Genomic DNA, 17371 nt, shown 5'->3' with positions numbered 1-17371 from the left:
AATAATCCACTTGCTGAATTTTTCTGGATATGTATTTGTCATTCATGTCAGTACAAAAATAGCTCGATTTTTCTGGTGTGACTTTTATTTTTCTCCCCCAAAAACTTGAGAACAGATTTTTTTTTTTTTGAGCTGCCTGGAAAAAAAGGTTGCCTCAGAGATGACATTTCAAAGATCCAACCCAATAAATCAAGATATTGTGGCCGTTTCCCTGTATTTCTAAGCTCGTTGTTGGAAACAACAGCCTGATAATTGTGGCTGCTCATGCCATTAATGAAGCAAAGCCATCTGAAGCTGGGATTTTGCAATCTTTTCTGCATATGAATAGTCTGAAGTTCAATGTGATCTGATGATCAAGACCCACTCGAAGCCTTTGATTGTGCAAGTTGGTTTTTTTTTGTGCCGCGGTTTTCGGCTCCCTTTGACTCCCAAGTGGCTGGAACGTTGTGAATCACAAGTGGGAGAGCAGCTAAATGGGGAAAGAGAGGCAAATAGATAAACCAGAAAAGAGTGTTGGATTCTCTGTCCCCTATCCCAGCTCCGGGCACACAATGGCAAATCTAGATTTGAGGAATGGAAGGGGAAAGCGTTGGGGTTTCCAACAATCCGCTGATATTTTAGATGTGAGTTTGTAGGGGAGCTCAGGTTTGCCAAATGCTGCCCTTGCGGGTTTTGGATGCTCCATGCTCAGGGATTTTGGGGCAGAGTCTGACCCCAGCACCTGCATCCACAGATTCACCCTCTGTTTGCATCCCAAATTTTGTGGCTCATCCAAATCCGGCAAAGTTAACCCATGCAGAGCAAGGTGAGATGACCTTGGAGAGCATGAGGAGCACACACAGGTCCTTGCTTCGTGCTGATAATAAAATAAAAAGAGAAAAATCTCCTCCTGATCAATGCCACACCCCACAATTTTATATTTTTCTGGTCTATTCTGTCTAGACAGGGAGGTTTGGAAGTGTGGTTTGATGGCAGCCTGCAACAGAAACTGATCATAGGAAGGTATTTTTAATAAGGGCATGCAAGAATGAGCCAAATCAAATGTAAACAACTTTTTTTTTAGCCTAATCTGCCTCAAGAGAAGTGGCAGATTCACCTCCAGCACTAATGAGTGAATCCATTCCAACCTCACTCGATTTTCTAACAACTTCCTACAGGAAAAATACAGAATATTCTACATACCAATATATGGAAGTGGAACTTGAGCATCTCACGTGTCCGTTCCAGCTGGAGGTATTCTGTGATTTATGGAACAAAGGCTGCAGGTAAAAAATGAATTTTAAAAACAGTCCTGCCACTAAATTGATGCAACACTGTAGGTGTTTTCTGTCTTGTTTGGGACTAGAAGTAACCAGCTAGAAAGGTTGGTCCAGTTGGATCTATCAGCTTATCAGTTCTTGGTGGCTTTTAATGATTCCTGTTTTTTTTAGGTGTATTTATCCATGCCACACACACTTTCCATGCCACATTGAGAAATTGCTGGTGGTGACATGAAGTTGAGTCTCAAGCTGTTCTTTTTTTAATATGAAAAGTGTTAAAATATCCCATTTGGTTGAAAAACTCCATTATTTCCTAGTCAGTCTCTTTCTTGAATATGTATTTCCCCAAAACACTTCTGAAGTGTTGCTTTCACCAGGATTTTGAGGTGAAAATAAATATTAAGGGTTTGGAGCTGGCCTGGAAAATCAATTTCTGAACCAGCTTTGTGTACAAGATGCTCAAAATAAGAGAGAAAGCAGAGACTTCATTCCTATCTGGAGGATAAGGCCCAGCTGTTCCAGAGCCATGAGAAATATAATTATTAACAACCACTAATGAGGCATCTCAGAGGGCACAACAAGCTCACCTGTATCTTATCTCTATGCACAGCAAAGAGATTTTTTCTGGGAAGAATTGTTAAAAGGAATGTTAAGACAGGAAAAAAGGAAATATTTGCTGCACAAATTCTCTGCTTTCAGCTTTATTTTCATTTACAGCCGTGCGAGCTGAGTATAAAACTGAGCTATTTTGACTTTGTAGTATTTCACGTCTCGTTTGAACGGTTTTAAAAATTGATTGAAGGCAGCCAAGAATTGGACCTTTTCCCTCTTCCCTTGTTCCGTGGTGCTTGGTTTTATGTGGCACCTTTTCCACTAAAAAGGCACAGAGGAGACTAAACAGCAAAATAAAAGCCTGCCATGCTCTACTAAATCTTATTACCCAAACCAGAATCATTTGAATGTTTTAAAAGTTTTATCTGTTGGCTCCCTGTGGGAGGGGAATGTTGGGCTGGTGGTGGATTTATTTTCCCTAAATTTCTGAATTTCAATCAGGTTTGCTCTAATAGCTGTCAGCTGACCTGATTAAAGCCAACCTCTCCTCGAGTTGATTTAAATCAATTTGGCTGCCACACAGCAAGCTGAAATCCATGCTGGCCATCTGCTACGTGAAATTAATTTATTTTGGAGAACTTTAATTCAATTACCAGGCCCATATTCCGTGGCAGGTGTAGGAGACAAATCCATATTTCAGGTTCCTATGTGGGATCTGGTGTAGGCAACTGAGGAGTGAGAGGAGGGCTTGGGTAACAAAAAGGGAGTAAGACAGGATTTCCCTGAAAGCTTTAATTACAGTTTCAAAGCAGAAGATTTAAACAGGCTGTGGAATCAGGAATATTTAAAAGACTCATATTGTGACCTCGCAAATTGCTGCTGGTGTTGCACACAATGCTAGAAATTATATAAATACTGTGACTCGGTTAACATTTCAAATCTCTGACTCACAAATTACCATGAAAATGGGGAATATTTCAGGATCAAATGAGGCCTTTACCCATTTCTTGGCTTGGGGCTGTAGATCTGGAAGGCCAAAGTGGCAGAGCCGGATCACGTGTGGCTTTTGTGCAGTGTTGGGAGCCCTCTTGTCACATCTGTCAGCTGTTGGAGGAGCTGCACTCCATGGATCTGCTGGCATCCAGGGTCTGAGTGCCCCCATCCAACAGGAAAACGTGGAATTGGGGTTTAAAAGTTCAAGCCAGCTCCTGGAGAACATGGATTTGTGGTTTAAAAGTTCAAACCAGCTCCTGGAAAACGTGGAATTGAGTTTGTTTAAAAGTTCAAACCAACTCCTGGAAAACGTGGAATTGAGTTTGTTTAAAAGTTCAAACCAGCTCCTGGAAAATGTGGAATTGGGGATTAAAAGTTCAGACCAGCTCCTGAGCTACTCCTGGAAAACGTGGAATTGAGTTTGTTTAAAAATTCAAACCAACTCCTGGAAAATGTGGAATTGGGGATTAAAAGTTCAGACCAGCTCCTGGGCTGTTCCTGGTCTCACCATAACAGTTGTGGCTCCTCCTTATTTATCAATACCATGAGGGAAGAAAGTAGCCTTGGTCTTTTTGATTCCAGGAGTGGTTCAGGATGGAGATCAGCAGGAATTTCTCCATGGAAAGGATGCTCAGGCCTTGGAAGGGGCTCCAGAGAGGTTTGGAGTTCCCAACCCTGGAGGTGTCCCAGGAATGCCTGGATGTGTCTCTCAGTGCTCTAGGCTGGGGACAAGGTGGGGATTGGACTCCATGATCTTGGAGGGCTTTTCCTGCCTCAGTTATCTTGGCATTCTTTTCATGTGTCTTAAAGGAAAACTTGTAATTTTCCTTCAAAGTCTAATTTCTTTCAAACTTTAGATTTTCCTTCAGGCAGCTCAATGCTGAATCGGTTTGGAAGAGAAGGGAAGAAATTATTTTGCCAAAATGCTGTAAATCTGTTTATTGATAATCATTTTATGAGAAATTGATAGATTTTTACTCTTAATCCTAATTTGGGAGGAAAAATATCCCTACACTACAATATCACTACAATATCCCAAATATCACCACAATAAACCCATTTCTTACTCAGCTCTACTCAACCTGCAGATTTATTTTACTACAAATTCAGTTACCTTCTCCTGAAAGGTCAAATAAAAATGGTCTTTTATTACTGGCCTGACATTTTATTAAAATCCTGTTTTATTGTGTATAGGAAAGGAAGTGGTGGTGTGGGAATGCACAAGAGTGGACAGGGGAGTTCTGCCAAGTTCCAGGCACTGGATCTGCATCTCTGAGCCTCATCTCCATGGTAAATATATTTTTCTCAGCTCAGTTTCTGACAATAAAATTGTTCTTAAGTTTCCGTACACTTTCTGGTTTTGATTCTGGTTTTTTTGTTTTCTTTTGGGAATTTTTGGTTTGGTTTGGTTTTGGCAGGTTTTTTGGGGGTTGCTTTTGGTTGGTTGGTTGGTTGGTTGGTTGGTTTTGAGGTTTTTTGGTGGTTTTTTTTGGGTTTGGATTGGGTTTTCTTGTGTTTTGTTTGGTTGGTTTCATTTTTGTTTGTTTTTTGGGCTTTTTTGTTTGGTTGGTTGTTTTTTTGTTTTGCTTTGGTTTTTGGGTTTTTTTTTTTTAGTATTTTTTTCTCCTCCTGTTAATTTGGATTTTCAGGAATATCCGTCCATCCTTGAGGGGCACCCAGCTCTGGAAAGCAGCAGAAATGAGGAATTCCTGCTCTGAAGAGCAGCAGAAATGGAGAATTCCTGCTCTGAAGAGCAGCAGCGTGAGGAGTTACTGCTCTGAGTAGCAGCAGGAGTAGGAGTTACTACAACCACCCCAAGCATGAGCAGCTTGCACTGTGCTGGCCTCAGTTTTCAGCCTCCTTTGCTTCATTAAGGCAATTCCATCAGAATTAAAGGAAGACTTAGTGCCTGCTTTAAGGGCCTATAATCAAAATTAATGAGTTTCATCTCTCAGAACCATTAGATTGTTAATCAGGACATGGGGAGTTCAATAAAGGGGGCTGACAAAGATTTATGGTGGTACCAAAATGGAAGAGAGAAAAAATTTTAAAAGTGAATAAATATTGGTGGGTTTCCATGTTTGCCACCTCTTTAGGGAAAAAATCCCCATGAATCCATCACTGCCCTGCAGGCAGAGTGGGATTTGTTTCACCTGGTTTCACGTTTCTGATGAACTCGTTCATATTCTGGTGGACAGAGGTTGTGAAATGCACTCAGGTTTTCATCCCTCATTAAGATTTACTCAAATTTTAAACATTTTCATAGATTTTTTCCACTTTTCATGCTCTGTTTTCCTCCTGCACTTTTGTGCTCAGTTGAAGTTCACGAGGCTCTTGTGAGGACACAAGCGTAGAAGCTGTAGAAATTTTTAAAAATCATTAATTATACATTTTAATTAGAAAAAGTCCCATAATCTGAATAAATAACCACCCCCTACCATGACAGGAACACCTTCCACTGTCTCAGGTGCTCCAAGCCCCACCCAAGCTGGTCTTGGACACTGCCAGGGATCCAGGGCAGCCACAGCTGCTCTGTAAAATCCATTCCTTGCTAAATTCCAGCATCTTCAAACTCCACTTGGTCCAGTCCATCCTCATTTCCCAGTGTTCACTTTACATGCAACACAAAGACTGGAGGTTCTAATAAAGGGGAAATTTTCTAAGGGCTAAAAGCAATTTTGCCATTGCAAAGTATTCACCAGCTCCCATTAAATATTTTCTCTTTTTAATTGCAAATGACAGCTCAGAATGGCTCTGTTTTTACTGCACTTTGGAACATATTAGTTTTTTCCCTTCAGGGGAAGAAATGAATTTTTCCCCTCCAATCAAATGTAATCTAGAGCATTTAAATAATTCTTTTTCCAAACACATTTTTCAGTCCTGCCTATGAATGAAAACAGAGATTTATTCTTTGTGCTCAACTTTTAAGGGTTTTTTTTTCCTTCTTCAATTTTGAACTTAGATTTTTGTGGTGGAAATGAAGTGATTTTTCAATGGAATTATGAAATTTCAGTTTTCCCAGCACATTTCTGACTAATGTCTATCCATTAATCTGGAAGGAAGGAATACAGAACCGACTGAGGGAATGCAGAGCTGCATTCAACTAATTGCAGGTTGATGCAATCACAGGTCTCCAGGTCCTATTGTGTTTGCAGGACTGAATATCTGCTTTTATTCCAGTTTAGTGTTTCAGAGGATGAAAGGTCACAATTTCTTGTCAGCAGCAAGCTGTAACTATATGTATTTAAATATAAACTTTCCAGATCCCACTCATTAACATTTCCTTGACACAGGCACAGTTAATATTTTGATGTAGTCCTTTTGTGGAAGGATTGTAACGGCTCTGGTGATCTTTGACTTGCTGGTGTTCCCTCCTCTGAAAATGCCGGGGCTGCATCAAAACAGAAACAAAGAAGGGAAGAGAACAAAGACTGAACTCTGGGTTTCAGTTTATTCAGCTAAACAATCTCATTCCATCACAGTAACACTGATTTAACTCAATAAAATCAACAAAAGCCATGGTGCTGTAACTGCTCCTTGATGCTCAGAAATCTTCTGCTGATGGCACCTCTGGAGAACATCTGACCAAACCTCCTGCTCAAGCCAGCATTGAAACAAAGTCAGATTTAACTTCAGAGTTGGGCCAGGCTGCTCAGAGCCTTGGTCACACAAGTTTGGGGCATTTTCTGAACAAATAAAGACACCCAACACATCTCTCTTCCATCCTGAAGATGGGAAGGTACAGCTGGAAATACTGTCCTGGCCTGAATTCTCCACCTTTCCCTTCTTCCCCATTGAAAATCAAATTGTCATACACAATTTTAAGTAGCAATAAGAATAACTCTCTTGTCGTCACAGTGACTATTCTAATTAAGGCTTAATTAGAAGAAAATCAAGGGGGATACTTTGAAAGACTTTTTCTCAGTGAGAGGAATTTTATTTCCTTGATTTTTCCTTCGTCCCCAACTCCTCCCTGTGTTGTTTGAACTGCAAAGAAAATAAAAAGATTTTAGGAAATAAAAAAAGATATTTAAGTGCATTTTGGCATTTATTTCTAACCACTGAAAGGTTATTTTTATCAAGGTGGATCTCTTTAGTGGGATCCATTACTGGAACTGGGTATGTTATATTCCACAGCCTGCTCTGTCCCATGGTTTTCTTGTTCAGCTTTCCTTTTGTTTGAAAAGTAAGGAATCTCCAAGCTTTAGAAATATCTGGTGAAATTCCCTTCTATAGATCCCAGCCTTGCAGACCTCAAAGACAAGAATTGTTCTGCTCCATTTCTGCTCCTGGTGGACTCATCCCAAACTCAGCATTTTGGGGCTCTTTGCTTTTACAATTCCATCAGGGAATCGTGGAATGGTTTGGGTTGGGAAAGAGCTTAAAAGTTCACACAGTTCCAGCCCCTTGCAAGGGCAAAGACACTTCCACCAGAGCTGAGTGCTCCACCTTGGTGATTTCAAAGCTTTTCTCCTTTCCAACATCCAGAATATTCCCCGAGCAAAATTCACTCCTCTCATCCAAATAAAGGCGTTCGTTAGAGCGTCCAGATTTCAGATCTCCACTGAGAAAGGGGAAAATGCTGTTCCAAATTCTGCTGAGCTCCACTTGGGTGCTGCTGTCCCCAAAATCCACCTGGCTGCAGATGGCTGCTGCTCCTAATTGCTGCAGGTTTCACCACGAGCTAATTGCCTGCTCAGAGCCCGTTGTGTAAAGCAGCAGAAGTAATGGCCCATGAGACATTAGAGGTGATTAGGAAAAATAAAGTTCTGTGCAAGACTGAGATGTTGCCTGCCTGGAAGTTATTTCTTCACTTAAAATTCCAGCGGCTCAGGTGGGCAGGAGGATACAGCAAGAAAATTAAAAGTGGAGTGGTTAAGCTGCTACTCAGCCTGAGTTAGCAAATTAAGAACAAGACAAAAAACCAAAAAACTCATCCAGATTATATTTGATCAAATAAACAGAAAAAAAAAAAAAAAGAGCAGGTGAAGACCTGATAGAAAATGAAAAAGATGCAGAGTGAATTTTTCACTGCTTCAAATAGAGATAATTACTGGAAAACTGGAGCAGGGAATGTGTTTTTGGTGGTGTTATTGACCTGGGATTTTTCACCCAGGATCTCAGCAGCTTGGAAATATCCTGGCAGTCAAAAAGTCAAATAAAAAAAATTGGCTCTTGAAGGGGTAAAAAAATAAAAAATGGTGATCACATTAAATCAAAATTGACTTTCATTCTGGCCAGACTATGGCTACATGATGGTACATTAATGTTTCATAGAGAAATTTGCTTAAAAGCACATGAACATATGAAGGGTAAGTGGAGCATCTGAAGAGGCTGCAAAAATATTGCAGTAAAAAATGTCTCTGAGTAAATTATTCAAAGTATATAGAAATTATGAAACAATGCAGTGTTTTAATAACCATGCTGAGCCTCAAACCTTTTCAGGTCTAGCCTGGAATTTGGGTCCAATGGGGATTTAAAAGGATCCCACATTTAGGGGGGATCAGGCACCCACACTGCTCTGGGAAGCTCCTCCCCAGGGATTTATTAAACACAGATGATCTGTTCTTTCTTTTGAGAGTTCTTGATCTCTCCTACAATAAAATCTAATAGTACATTTTCATTTTAAATGACAGATAGTCATGATCCTGTCAGAGCTTTCCATGGGGAAACCTAATTTTTAGTTTTGAAATAGCGAAATAATGCTAGAGACAAGTGTTAGAGGAACGAATTTGCACGTCAACATCCTCATATCTGCCAGCCTCTAACTTTAGGGGAACTTTGGGTCAGGCTTTGGATTGAAAAGTGGAGTTTTTTGAGCAAAAGTATTGTGTGATATAAACCAGAAATCTTCAGCCTAGTCTTTTAAATTCTGGAGGGTTCATGTTTAAAGAAATGCTTTGCTGTCAGCAGACAAATACTGAAATAATTGTTCTCTAGGGGATGACAAACACCCGTTAAAATGCAGACACACATCCAGTTCTTCATTTTTAGAGCACACTAAAAGTTTGATACACTGGGGACTGGCAGATTGATCAGGGAATCTGGAGGTTGGACAACAAACAATTTCTCATTTCTGTCTACAGCAGCTGAACCCAAGCTTTGAGGTGAGAATGATTCAGTGGCTCAAAAGGTTCTGATTCAGCCCAATTTTACAAAATATCCTCATAAGGTGTTGGTGGAGGAATCGGGGGGTGTTGGTGCAGGAGAGGCTCCTGGTGCTGCCTTGAGGCTGCCCTGGAGCAGAGGCTGGGCAGAGTCCCAGAATAAAGCAGGGATTTACCCAAAGCATCTCCTCCATGGATCCACCTTGGGCAGCACCAGAGCCCAGCCAGGGCTGCACCCAAGATGAACCAAAATGGCCCCAAAATGCACGAGCGCTGCCGGGGTCTGTCCCTGGGATCAGCTCTGCTCCATTTGCACCTTGCAGTTCATTGTCCCATTGCAGCTTTAGCCCAGGCAGTCCCACCCTGCTTGTTTTTCTCTCTCCAGCCCACGGGGTTTGTGCTCCTGGGCTGAGATTTGGGTCATTTGTCCTTGGTGCCCAGCTGGAGCAGGGATTGTTTTGTCTCCCTGCTCTGTGCACACAGCTCACCATCCCCTGATATGGAGCCCAGACCCACACACTAAAGCAGCACAGAACCTGAAAAATATAAAAGGTAAAACCTGAGGCATCACTGGCACTGGTGAGGTTCCCAAAAATGCCATGGGCATGGTGCCAATCTGCAAGACAGAGGTGATGCCAATCATGGGATAACCCAGTCCTGGTGTGGCTGTGAGGGCCAGAGGGAGGGGTCCAGCTGGGCTTAGGGTGGGTTTGGGTTTAGGCTTAGATTTAAGAGGGTGGAGGAGCGGTTTGGGTTTTGCTTTCTCAGAATTGCTTAGGTTGGAAAAGACCTCTAAAATATTCCAGTCCAACAATTCTGGTACTGCTGAGCCCTCAACTCAACCATGTTCCCAAGTGCCACATCTCCTGGAGAAGGTAGGAAAGGAGGTGTTCTTGATTGTCACATTCATGATGGTTAAAATAATACTTTTCATGGCTTTTTGTCCTTCTTTGTATTTGTGTTAATGAGCATTTGTCCCCTTTTGGGTCACAGAGATTCTCGGTAGAAACCTCAGCTTTGGTAATGTCCTTTCAGGTGTTAAAAACCAGCAGAATTTGTGTTTTAACTGTGTTTTATCCAAATCTGTTCATAGAAGCTGCTTATTAGGTACTCTGGCTAATGAAGTGTCCTTTGATAATTAATTTGTCAGATTCAATTTATTGTTTCATGGGGAAAAAAAAAAGTTGAATGTCTGGCTTTGGTGTCAAGTTCAGAGTAAGTAGATTCAGACAGTGCTGCTAAAAATAGTAAAGAATAAATGTTGTGTGTTCAGCCAGAACCTGCTGGATTAATGGATTTTGGGACTGGTGGATTAATGGATTTTGGGACTGGATTGGGTGGTGCAGGAGGTGGTTGGGTTGTAATTGTTTGTGATGTGTGAGCATGAGACTCAGTTCTCTTTGGGTGAACCTGTTTTGGGTAATTCCACCCCAGGGCTTGACCTCCCTGCCTGCACAATAATTAATGGGGATTTTTGTACAGTGAAATGATGGGATTTGCATTTCTTGGTCTCAAATCTGTTGGAAAAAGAGGGAAATAACTTTTAGTAGACATGAGCCTTCCTGGGAGAGGTTTGCTCAGCGCTGGGATGGTTCAAGGACTTGGTTTTCTGTGCCCAGGCACCACTAAAAGGGCAGAAAACAATATATCAGGCAGCAAAGCAGACACTGAGGATTTCTGGAGCAATCTTGGTGCTATAATACTGATAAGCAGAGAATTCTGGTGTTTTTAAGGAAAATAATTCCAAAATGCAGCCACTGCAATGGAGTTGTGACAGCTTGAAGTCAACTAAAACTTGTTCCCTGTGCTCCCAGTTTCCAGGAATGTTAATTAGGAGTTAACTGGTGTGGAAGGTTGGGCTTTTCTGGGATTTTTGGTGGTTCTCTCTGGAGATGAGGGTATTAATAAGCCTCTGCCTGGGTGTTGGTTACTATGACACCATTAATAAGGACAGGCTGTTTCTATGGCAGACATGCAGAATGCTTTAGGTGTAAAGATGGCTCCAAGACAAAAAAAAATCCCCTATTTTCTCTTGATAACAACACAAATTAAAGCTGTCATTAGAAGGTTATTTAAACTTTATGGCTTTAATAAATTATTTTCTGTTTGCTATTTGGGGCTGGAGGTGTTTGGGCCCATGTGGTTTAAGGGATATTGCCTGGAAATTCAGTTTGATATAGAGTTCCTCCTCAGACTCATCCAGGATGTTATCCCAAGCCGTATGAAAGTGCTAATCCTTGCTTGTAAATAAGAATAAAACAGAGTTTAGGCTGAAGACTAACCTGAGGCTGGCAGGGTTTGTTTGGGATGGGTTGCAATCACATTTCTTCCCATTGCAGTTTTTTGCAAAGAAATGGAAATTGCTGGCTGCTCTGCATGATTCCAGGGAACTGTCAATCCTAAGGGAATTAAAATGCATTTGTGCATATGTTCACATAATTCTTAAATCCTCCGGGAGCCCTGTGTTCCTGTGGCTCCATCTCCCATCCTTCCTCAGGAGTGCCACCACAGGCTGTGGCGCCTTGTGAGCACAGCACAAAACCTGTGCTGGCCCCCGGCGCCTCTTTTGTCATTAAATTCCCAAAAAATCACTGCACGGTTCACTTTTGATTTGTTGCTTATTTTTCTGCACGCATTTCTGCCTTTGCCGTCCATTTTTACCGCTGGCTTTGCCCGGAGGGGACATCCTTGGGGAGCAGCTTTTATTTCTGGGGTCAGGATGTGAGACAGGCGCCAAACCTTGTCCGGGATGCTTTGGGCTGAGAGAGGAGGGAGCGGGGCTGCAGTCCGCAGCTCCCATCCATCACTAGATCATCACTAGATGGCACGCTGGGAGTGGGGATCGCCTGCGCTGGGTGAATTCCTGCAGAGCGGGGACAGCGCAAGGGACAAAGGCTGAGGGGAATCCACTGTGTCTGGCACAGCTCCTGCCTGGGGGCGGTGTTTGCTGCTGAAATGTCAAGGGAATCTCTGTTTTTTTTTTTTTTGTTTTGGTTTTTTTGTGCTTTGTTTTATTTTTGTGTGTTTTTGTTTTTTTTTTTTTTTTGTTTGTTTGTTTTGGTGGGGTTTTTTTTTGTTTAGTGTTTTTTTTTTTTGTTTAGTGTTTTTTTTTTTTGTTTAGTGTTTTTTTTGTTTAGTGTTTTTTTTGTTTAGTGTTTTTATTGTTTAGTGGTTTTTTTGTTTAGTGGTTTTTTTTGTTTAGGGTTTTTTTTGTTTAGCGGTTTTTTTTTGTTTAGCGGTTTTTTTTGTTTAGGGTTTTTTTTGTTTAGCAGTTTTTTTGTTTAGCGGTTTTTTTGTTTAGTTTTTTTTAGTTTTTGTTTAGCATTTTTTTTGTTTAGCGTTTTTTTGTTTAGCGTTTTTTTTTGTTTAGCGTTTTTTTTTGTTTAGCGTTTTTTTTTGTTTAGCGTTTTTTTTTGTTTAGCGTTTTTTTGTTTAGCGTTTTTTTGTTTAGCGTTTTTTTGTTTAGCGTTTTTTTGTTTAGCGTTTTTTTTGTTTAGCGTTTTTTTTGTTTAGCGTTTTTTTTGTTTAGCTTTTTTTTGTTTAGCGTTTTTTTTGTTTAGCGTTTTTTTGTTTATTTTTTTCCCCATGTGCTCAGATAAATCAAAATAATAACAAGATTTCTTATTATGCTGGTTTCTACAAGGGCAGGTTCATACTTTCTCTGATATTTCTACATTTTATGGAATTGTTTGGGTTGGAAGGGATCTGAAAGCTCATCCAGTGCCACCCCTGGATGGGCAGGGACACCTCCCACTGTCCCAGGTGCTCCAGCCCCAATGTCCAACTGGCCTTGGGCACTGCCAGGGATGCAGGGGCAGCCACAGCTGCTCTGGGAATCCCACCCTGTGCCAGGCCTGCCCACCCTCATGCCATGGGATTTTTTCCCAGTTTGGAGCCATTCCCTTCTGCCATATCCAATATCCTGTTCCATCTCCTCTTTAATTCTAAACATGATACAGTTATGCAGGGATAACACAGAGAAATGGGGATTTCAGCAAACTGGGATTTAAACCTCACTGTTTAAACCTGATCTCTTGAGGACTGATCACAGATTTCCTCCACAGTGCTCTCCCCACCCGTGTTTGATGAATTGTTCCACCCTCACTGATACCATTTTTGTGTTTTGGATTCAAACCTCTCTGAGAGCAAGTGATGGCTGCACTGACTGACCCTGACATTTTTTTGGATGCTGTGGTGGGAAAATGAGGAAATCTTGGCTAATTGCCTTCAGGAGGAGCAAATTGGGTGATGAAAGGAGCACTGGTCCGTGTGCCAGCGGCTGTTGTTTCTCAGAGAGAGGATATTTGTGATGTCTTCAGCTGAAAGGTGGTGAAGGAGTTGCTGTGTCATTCCAAGCGATGTGACAACTCCCAGTTTGGCCAAATGCCTGCGATCCCCCCGAGGTAGTTCAGGCAAATCTTTGATAGAGACCCAATTCCATTGATATTTTCTATTTTCCTGCTGCTGGATATGCTTGAGGCAACTCAGTGACAATCCTGAACTCCAATATCACGGCAAGATCAAGGGACAGGAGGCAACTTTGGAGTTTGGGCTGTTTCTGTGCACACTTGTCACGGGAACAGCGGGATGCCCTCGACTGCAGACGCCACTAAGAGCTCCAAAAAGGCCTCAGATCTTGTCTCTGTTGTAGGCAGCTGCATCAGCAAACCCTCTGAAAAATATATCCACGGTATCCGTGGGACTTCTGACAGGCTTTGGGAGTTTGATCACCAAATCTTGGGAGAAAACCCCAGCTCTGGAGTTAACAAAGGAACAAGCAAAGCCCCAGATTGCCCTGAATGCTATAAAATCCAGATTTTTGGTATAAGGAGAGAAAGTCAAACCTATTTGTATAAATGTGACGCTCCTCTGAAGCGTTGCTTCCTTTCAGAGAGTTAGTTCAGAATTCCCAAGAAAATGAGGGAATGCAGCTTTTGTATGAGGGTAGAGTGACAAGAAAAAGCCAGTTCACCCTTTTAGGAGGGTGCTGGATAAATATCTTCAAATTCCAATGTATTTTAGAGAAGCAAAGAGTTCCTGCAGGAAAAAGCTGAGATCCAACTCTTTCTATCCCTGTCAGACTCCTATTAATAGTATTAATTTTAATAAGCTTTCAGGGGTGTTTTTAAAGGGAATAACATTAAAACAATGTTCAGACATGCTGACTGGCTTTTATTGTGGGAGGTTTGAAGCGACATCATGCCATTAGATAAAATAAGGGATAATCTTGTTATCATGGAATGATTTGGGTTGGGAGAGGCTTTAGGGATCATATCCAGCCTGTGCCAGGGCTTCACCTCCCTCACAGGGAAGTTTTCTCTTAATGACTAACCTAAATTCAGATTCTTTCAGTTGGAAACCATTCCCTCATCCATAACCCCTGATCCATTCCATGCACATGGACTGTCCATCTGAGGTCTGTATAGCCTAGAAAAAATTCCTGTTTCCTCTCCAACTTTATCATGCTTTCATCATTATGAAAGCTCTTTCAGAGCAGTTTTTGAGCTGCATTTTGAGAAGGTGTAAAAATAGGGATTGGTTTTACTTTAATTTGGCGTTTTTCTATCATTGTGCATCTTCATGTTCATACATTGGAGTATTTTCTCTCTGCCAGTGATCTCCCCTTTTGGACCATTAAGGAAATCCTGCTTTTTAGTTAAATGCTTAATTCTAAACAGGGATCAAGATCTATTAATATCCAGTAAAGTTTTTTTAATATTAAAAATAACCAGGCATGTGTTGGCACAGCAACTCCTGCTCCAGGAATGCTGACCTGCAGAGCCAGGAGAATATTCCTTAAATGAGAGACTTCATTATACCCCTGGCAATTCCTAATTGCTGCTCAACTGGGTGCACTGGAAAGCTCCAGCTGCAATCCATCACTTTATTGCTTTAACCTACTGCAGCTGATGTTGAAATGTTAACATTTAATGCGGTCACGGAGCCACTGCTTCCCCTGCTTGTGAAACCTCTCAGGTGAGGTCAGGTGTGTTTGTTTAATCCTGGGTTTTATAGCCAGGACAGTGGGAGTCTGACTGCTGGGGTAATGGTGATTTTTGGCTGGAATTCAGCTTCTGATGTGCTCAAATTGGCCCTGTACTCTCTTAATTCCAGGTTCATAACCCTTATTGTGAGGATGTGGGGAGAAGGAAATGCTGAAAAAGGATATTAATTAAGATTTTAATTTGGTGGGAGATGCACAGACTTTCCTTCCCAATATATACAGTGGGAAGAGAGCATAAATATGGTGCTGTGCTGGGGTGAGCTGTTATTGGTCATTGCACATAAAAACTTGAATAAAGACACTTTAATTTCATGTCTTTCATATTCCCAACCTGTTCTCCACGAGTTGTGCATCCCAGCAGGAATGATCCTGTGTGCACCCATCACGATACACAGAACATACCTTGGCTTTTCTTCTGCAGCACTGCTGAAAAATAAGAATTTATGGTTTTTAAATTATTGATCTGTCCTACGTTCGGGAATTGTTGGAAAAACCCCATGTGGGTTTCAGTGTGGATACTTTACTCTGACCATAACTTATTTCATGTCTATCCCGTGAGATATTTGCATATCAATACAGCAGTGTGTTTTGTGTCTTGGTTTTGGTGCTTGATGATCTTGGACAGAGCACAAAAGGTGATTCTGGTGGAAATAATACAGAAATACAACTTTTTGTGTGCTGGCCTCTTCTGGATGGATGCAAATTCCAAATTCAGGGAGCTCGTCCCTGGAGCACTCATTGTTCCTCGGTGTAAAGGCTGAGACGTTATCTCCACAAAGTGGGATACCTGCAACTGAAAATATTTCATTTTGCTATCGCTGTCTCTAAGTGGAATAGGAGATGGTAGAGCAGGCAGTGATTTTGTTTTAGATCTGCAATTCAGACAATTGTTTTTTTCCTGAAAAATGATGACTATATTGAAAAATGAGGAATAAAAGCAAGAAATGAGTGATCATTTTAACTTGGGGTTTAACACATAATTTATACCCTCATTTGGAGCTGTATCATCTCCTGTATAATTTCTGTGAGCGGCTCTTTTATTGAGAAGTATTGCTGCTATCAGTGCCACTTTTATCTCAGAATCTTTTTTATACAATGCAAAGCTGGGAAGAAAAATGTATTCTCTCCTTCAGTCACTCATCCCTGTAAGCCCCAAAGACAAACAGCTGAAATTCCTGGGGGTGAGGCACAATCATTTATCACTCCAAATTCTGGAACACAGAGCCTGGTCTGTATGCTGAGAGACAAGTGACATTCCACTCCAGGAAAAAAGAAGGAAGGGAAGGGTGGAATTTGCCACAGAGCCTTCACAGTGGGGAGGAAAAAAAAACAAAAAAACCCAAGCAACCAACCAAAAAAACCCAAAAACCCAGAAAAACTCCAAAAAAAAACAACAAAAAAAAATCCCAAAAAAACCCCCATCAAGAAACAAAAAGTAAAACCCCAACCAACCAAAAAAAACCCAAGAACAAAACAGCCCCAAGAAACAAAAGAACCTCAAACAACAAAGAAACCAAACCCCGAAAAAAAAATCAAACAAACAACAAAAACCCCCAAACCAACCAAAAGAAAACAAAACAAGCCTCCCAAAAAACCCTACACCACCAAAAAACCCCCCAAAAACAAACAAAAACAACAACAAAAACCCAAACAAAAATAATAAAACCAAAAGAAAAAGCCAAAAGCCCAGGGTGGAAATATTATGTTCCAGAAGTAGAGAGGAGATTTCTCTGGGATTGCTTCTTTTAAAAACCAAGGTGAGCTGCAATAATTCCGGAGCAGTGGGTTAGGGCCTGTTAAGTTTTATTTAATAACCCTCAGCGCAATGGCCAGCTCTGATCCAGCAGCTCATAGGGAGGCACCTCAAGGCAATGGGATTTTTTTCACCCCTGTGTTACAGATAAGGGAATTAAGGGAGGGAAAGGTGAGGCTGGGTGGCAGCAAAGGAGCCCTGAGGGTTTTCATGGAGCTTCCCCGATCGTGTGTAATTAGGAGAGGTCACTTTGTTGTGTGAGCGATAATTTATTTCACTCTGCAGTCATTGTTTGGAGGGCAGGGTGGTCAAGCTGATCCTTGCATGGATGTTTGCCCAGTGCTCTGGTGCCTGTGCTGGCTGGGGGGGATAAATGGTCAGTGATCGAGTATTGGGAACTGGGAATGAAATTATTTAACTCCAATTCTTCTTTGAAATATGCACATACATCTCCAGGAAAGAGACAGCTCCTTTTAAGGTGGCTTTTGACCAGATGCTTTTAAAAAATTTCTTTGACATTAATTTGTTTCCCCGCCTTTTTTTGTTTCCCCGCCTTTTTTTGTTTCCCCGCCTTTTTTTGTTTCCCCGCCTTTTTTTGTTTCCCGCCTTTTTTTGTTTCCCGCCTTTTTTGTTTTTAAATTTTAAAATATTTTTATATTTTTATATATATCTTTTTTTTTAGTTTTGTATTTTTCATATTTTA

Source organism: Ammospiza caudacuta, chromosome 11 (assembly GCF_027887145.1).
Source record: "Ammospiza caudacuta isolate bAmmCau1 chromosome 11, bAmmCau1.pri, whole genome shotgun sequence".
In the NCBI taxonomy this organism is placed as follows: Eukaryota; Metazoa; Chordata; class Aves; order Passeriformes; family Passerellidae; genus Ammospiza; species Ammospiza caudacuta.
Note: the sequence above shows the minus strand (reverse complement) of the source record.